The following is a 5,000-nucleotide window of genomic DNA, read 5'->3' on the forward strand; positions in this document are numbered from 1 at the left end:
GGGAAGGAGAGGGGAGGGAGAGGGAAGGAGAGGGAGGGAGGGGAGGGAGAGGGAGGGAGGGAGGGAGGGAGGGAGGGAGGGAGGGAGGGAAGGGAAGGAGAGGGAGGGGAAGGGAGAGGGAGAGAAGGAGAGGGAGGGTGGGAGGGTGGGAGGGTGGAGGGGATGAGGGAGTGAGGGAGAGAGAGAGAGAGAGAGAGAGAGAGAGAGAGAGAGAGAGAGAGAGAGAGAGAGAGAGAGAGAGAGAGAGAGAGAGAGAGAGAGAGAGAGAGAGAAAGAGAGAAAGAGACAAAAAGACAGACGAGAAGAGCAAACGAACAAAAACAGAAAAGCACAGACCGGACAAAGAAAACGAGAGACACACGAGAGAGAAAAAAAACGACAGCAATAAAGGAAGAGCGATAACAAGGGATAAAAACGGAATTAGACAAGACCAAATCACGAACACAATCACGGACAGCATCTTTCACGCCCACGCACCGTCAGCGATAACCATGGCCTAATTAACCGCAAATCATCCAATTGGCAACCCCCCCGTGCCCAAATATCAGTCATTGGCAACCCCCCCCGTGCCCAAATATCAGTCATCGGCAACCCCTTCTCGCTGATTGCTCTTGCAAAAGGTCAAGTTCTTTTGTCCTTTTTCTCCGCCTTTCTTTCCACCTGCGCTCCCCTTCCGCGCCGTGTAAAAGCCGTTTGACCTTTCGTGAGATCGGGTCAAATGTCCTTCGACGGAAACCCGATACGACCCCCGATTAGCGCGCGGTGACGTCACGCGTCGGCGGATCTGATTGGCTGGCGATCTGAAAGTGGGCGGGGCTAAAGATCTCGGTGGGAAGGTGGTGTAGATTCTTGAAGAATATGTATATACATTCAATCGATATTTCTTCATATATATTTAAAAAAAACCCAGGTATTACGTTTTTCAAACAGAAATTCGGATTCCAATCTCCAAAAACACGCGACTCTTTGGAAAATAAAGAAAAAGAAAAGAATAGAATTTTCGACTTGGCGCATTTTTCTCGTAAAGAAAAAAACAGAATTTTCGACATTTCTCTCATAAAATTACACCATGATGTTACTCATTCCTACTCATCTCTCAGGTGAATTATTCATTCATCAATACCAGCGACCTCTTTGACAATACCCACAATGCCTCTAACACGCCGCAGTATCCATTCACTGCAATATTCATTCAGATTACTCATTCTTTCTCATTCTTCATTCACAGCACGACTCATTATCATGTCTCGAAATTATTCATGTCAATAATCGTTGCATTACTCATGGCGAGCCTCACCTTACACCACTCCTGGATGACCCATTCATAGAGTCTCTCTTGTAATACTCATTCTTGGCGAGCCTTTTTACTCATAACTTGGCGACTCCCTCATAACACCCTCATAATGTACCTGTTAACTCACACTTTTTCGTGGCATCTCACTCCTTCGTAATATACTCATGGTATCAACACTTCACAACGCGGCTCGACTTCCTCATGATTTCCTTACTCACAATTTCGTCCTCTCTTCCTTACACTTCCTCATAGTCTCCTCACTCCCTCATAACTTCTTGGCATTCCCTCTCCCTCAACTTCTTGGCGTTTCCACTCCCTCACGACTCCCCACTCCCTATGGTTTCCCTCACAACTCTCTCATGGTTTCCCTCACAACTCTCATGGTTTCCCTCACAACTCTCTCATGGTTTCCCTCACAACTCTCATGGTTTCCCTCACAACTCTCTCATGGTTTCCCTCACAACTTTCTAATGGACTCTTTCAAGGACCCCCTCGTGGTCTCCCTCACGGACCTCCCTAAGGACTCCCTCACAGCTCCCTCACAACTCCCTAAAAGGCTCCCCACTCACTCAAATTACCCTCGCGGCGTCCCTTTCCCCTCACAACTCATTTCGGACGTCGCTACAACTCCTGCATGACACTCTCAATCACTTACGGCTCACTCGCGGATTCCTCTCTCCCTCACAACATATTGCGATCTCTCCCTCATAACATATTTATTCCGTCCCCTCCCTCACAACATACTCACTGCGCCCTCTCTCCCTCAGAACATACTTATTACGTCCTTTCTCCCTCACAATATACTCACTGCGATCTCTCCCTCATAACATATTCTCTGCGTCCTCTCCCTCACAACATATTTATTGCTTCCTCTCCCTCACAACATATTTTTTTGCTTCCTCTCCCTCACAACATATTGCGATCTCTCCCTCACAACATATTGCGATCTCTCCCTCACAACATATTTATTCCGTCCTCTCCCTCACAACATATTTTCTGCGTCCTCTCCCTCACAACATATTGCGATCTCTCCCTCACAACATATTTATTCTGTCCTCTCCCTCACAACATATTTTCTGCGTCCTCTCCCTCACAACATACTCACTACGTCCTCTCTCCCTCACAACATATTGCGATCTCTCCCTCACAACATATTTATTCCGTCCTCTCCCTCACAACATATTTTCTGCGTCCTCTCCCTCACAACATACTCACTACGTCCTCTCTCCCTCACAACATATTGCGATCTCTCCCTCACAACATATTCTCTGCGATCTCTCCCTCACAACATATTTATTGCTTCTACTCTCCCTCACATACTGACTGAGTCCTCTCCCTCATAACATACTCATTGCATCCTCTCTCCCACAACATACCCACTGCGTCCTCTACCTCACAACAGACTCATTGCCTCCTCTCCCTCACAACTCATAACGTTCCCATTCCCCGACCACTCAATAATGATATCTCTATTCATTTCAAATTCACCCACGGCACTCACATTCACTCATAACTCATTCATGGCACCTATTCTCGCTTACGGCTTCTCTTCATGGCGTCCCCACTCATAAAAGCTTCCTTCGCCCCCTTATCATTCCTCCCTCATAACTCGCCTACTCACTCACAACTTACAAAAGCCTTATTCACCCTTGCCATTGCCCTCTCATATCTCTTACTCAGAACTCACAAAAGCCACATTCCCCCCTTGCCACTCCTCCCTCACAACTCACAAAAGCCTCATTCCCCGTTGCCACTCCTCCCTCATATCTCTCTTACTCACGACTCACAAAAGCCTCATTCACTCCTTTCCTTCTATTTTTTCTTTTATATCCCTCCCTCATCACTCATAACTCACAAAAACCTCACTCCTCCCTCACACCACCCTCATAACTCACAAAAGCCTCCCTCTCCCTCACAACTCACAAAAGCCTCACTCACTCCTTTCCTTCCATTTTTTTCTTTCATATCCCTCCCTCACACCTCCCCCCTCACCCTCCTACTCACTCACAACTCACAAAAGCCTCACTCCTCCCTCACAACTCACAAAAGCCTCACTCCTCCCTCACACCACCCTCACAACTCCCAAAATCCTCACTCACTCCTTTCCTTCCATTTTTTTCTCTTTCACATCCCTCCCTCACACCACCCTCCTACTCACTCACAACTCACAAAAGCCTCACTCACTCTTTTCCTTCTGTTTTTTCTTTCATATCCCTCCCTCATAACCCTCCTATTCACTCACAATTCACAAAAACCTCCCTCCTCCCTCATAACTCACAAAAGCCTCCCTCCTCCCTCACAACTCACAAAAACCTCACTCCTCCCTCCCACCACCCTCACAACTCACAAAAGCCTCACTCACTCCTTTCCTTCCATTTTTTTCCTTTCACATCCCTCCCTCACACCTCCCTCACACCACCCTCCTACTCACTCATGGCACGCCTGGCTGACGGGGATGCGCTTGATGCTGGCCTCATGACGGAGTTGGGTCACCTGCACCTGCATGGCGTGGATCTGCGACAAGAGACGCTCGCCCGGGGTCGACATCCTGAAGGAGGTGGGGCGAGGGGGGTGAGGAGGCGGCGGCGGGGGCGTCCACGAAGACACGGCGGCGCTGCTGTCCAAAGTGCGAGAGGGGGGTCGTGTGGGAGGGGGGTCTGAGGGGGTTTTAGGGGGGTTCTGAGGGGTGTTTTAGGGGGTCGTGGGGGTTCTGAGGGGGCGGTATGAGGGGGTTCTGAGGGGGTGGTATGAGGGGGTTCTGAGGTGCGGTATGAGGGGGTTTTGAGGGGTGGTATGAGGGGGTTCTTAGGGACGGTATGAGGGGGGTCTCAGAGGGGTTCTAATGGGTTCTTTGGGGTCCTCCTCCTCCTCCTCCCTCTTCTTATTTCTCTTAATCTTATTTTCCTTCTCTTCTCTTCTTCTTCTTGGTGTTCTGGTTACGCTTGGTTTTCTTCTCCTTTTTCTTAAGTCTTCTTCTCCTTCCTCTGTTTAGTCTTATTCTTTTCTTCCTTAATTCCTCTTTCGCTTTGTGGCGATATTCTCTCCGTGTTTTTTTCTGCTTCTTTTTTCACGTTTTTTCTTTGTTCTTATTTCCACTACACCATCACTATTCTTTTTATATCTCACTTATTTTCTCCTGTTTTTTTCTTTCTATTTCTCAAAACATCATATCTTTCTTATTACTCTTATCAGCACCTCGTTCGTTTTCACTTCATTCATCATATCTATCCTTTTTACACTTTTCTCGGTGTCTTCTCTATTCCCTTTTTTTTCGTAAAGTCAGGTTCACTATTTTCTTCCAGCTGTTGCACTCGCCGATGCCTGAAATAATATAAACAATTTAAGTGACCGAATTACTGACTGTTTTTCACTTTTTATCAATTGTTTATTTGTCTAAAGATAGTCTGTGTGTGTGGGTGGGTGAAGGAGGGGGAGGGGGGTGTTATGGGTGTGTGTGTGTGTGTGTGTGTGTGGGTGAAGGAGGGGGGAGGGGGGTGTTATGTGTGTGTGTGTGGGGGGGGAGGGGTGTTATATGTGTGTGTGTGTGTGTGTGTGTGTGTGTGTGTGTGTGTGTGTGTGTGTGTGTGTGTGTGTGTGTGTGTGTGTGTGTGTGTGTGTGTGTGTGTGTGTGTAGGAAGGTGTAGAGGAGGGGAAGGGGGAAGGCAAGGAGACTGAGAAAAGAGAAGAGAAGAGAGAAAAAATATAA

General features: G+C 47.8%; 1 long non-coding RNA gene across 2 annotated transcripts in view; it reads right to left on the minus strand.

Annotated features, from left to right (window-relative positions):
- Positions 1-5,000, minus strand: part of LOC138859728 (uncharacterized) — a 70,350-nt gene that overhangs the window by 23,519 nt on the left and 41,831 nt on the right. For both annotated transcript variants that reach the window (XR_011398208.1, XR_011398207.1), the window contains exon 2: positions 3,726-4,615. This is a non-coding gene — a long non-coding RNA (uncharacterized lncRNA). The remainder of the gene's footprint in view (positions 1-3,725; positions 4,616-5,000) is intronic.

Source organism: Penaeus vannamei, chromosome 38 (genome assembly GCF_042767895.1).
Source record: "Penaeus vannamei isolate JL-2024 chromosome 38, ASM4276789v1, whole genome shotgun sequence".
In the NCBI taxonomy this organism is placed as follows: Eukaryota; Metazoa; Arthropoda; class Malacostraca; order Decapoda; family Penaeidae; genus Penaeus; species Penaeus vannamei.